General features: G+C 26.1%; 1 protein-coding gene across 11 annotated transcripts in view; it reads right to left on the bottom strand.

Annotated features, from left to right (window-relative positions):
* Positions 1-670, bottom strand: part of LOC107626874 — a 153808-nt gene that overhangs the window by 124304 nt on the left and 28834 nt on the right. The gene's annotated exons all lie outside the window — the stretch shown is intronic.

Below are 670 nucleotides of genomic sequence, written 5' to 3'. Positions count from 1 at the left end.
TTTTTAACTTTTTTTTTTAATTATTTACAAATCAAAGATCACCATATGAAAAGTTAAAGTATGACAACTAAAACAAATAAAAACATAACTTTGTATAATTCTAATATAAAAGGCTTATACTTCAAAATGCATATAAATAAAAAATGCTGGCATATTGATCAAAATGCTGGCATATAAATAAAAAATGCTGGCATATATGTTCAAAATGCATATAAATAAAAAATGCTGGCATATTGATCGCATGTTTATTAGTCTCCAATTTTAGTAAAATTTATTATAATTAATCTTTATTATCAAAGCCATTCAAATTAAATAGTTGGATATATATGTGTGTGTGAGAGAGAGATGGTGGAGACAAGCTACAAAAAGATTCATCTGTCTTCATCTTTTCATACTAAGCTAATTTCAGAACTGAACATCAAGGGTGGAGACAAGCTAAGTAAGGTTAGACCAAGCTTCACTGTTAACAGAGCTAATTTGCTATCTAAGTCTTAATATTAAAATAACCAACCATCCGTACACCTAGTGAAATGAACATCTAATATATCTATCGTTCACATTGTTTAGTATTTTCATTGTCTACCTATACTTTTTCCTAAAATTAAATACTAAGTTTAGTATAACATGAAATATGTTAAAAGGTATGATGATTAAATAGTAAAATAAATAA

The sequence above is a fragment of the Arachis ipaensis genome, chromosome B02 (genome assembly GCF_000816755.2).
Source record: "Arachis ipaensis cultivar K30076 chromosome B02, Araip1.1, whole genome shotgun sequence".
NCBI classification, from domain to species: domain Eukaryota; kingdom Viridiplantae; phylum Streptophyta; class Magnoliopsida; order Fabales; family Fabaceae; genus Arachis; species Arachis ipaensis.
Note: the sequence above shows the minus strand (reverse complement) of the source record. Positions and strands in the feature narration are given on the sequence as shown.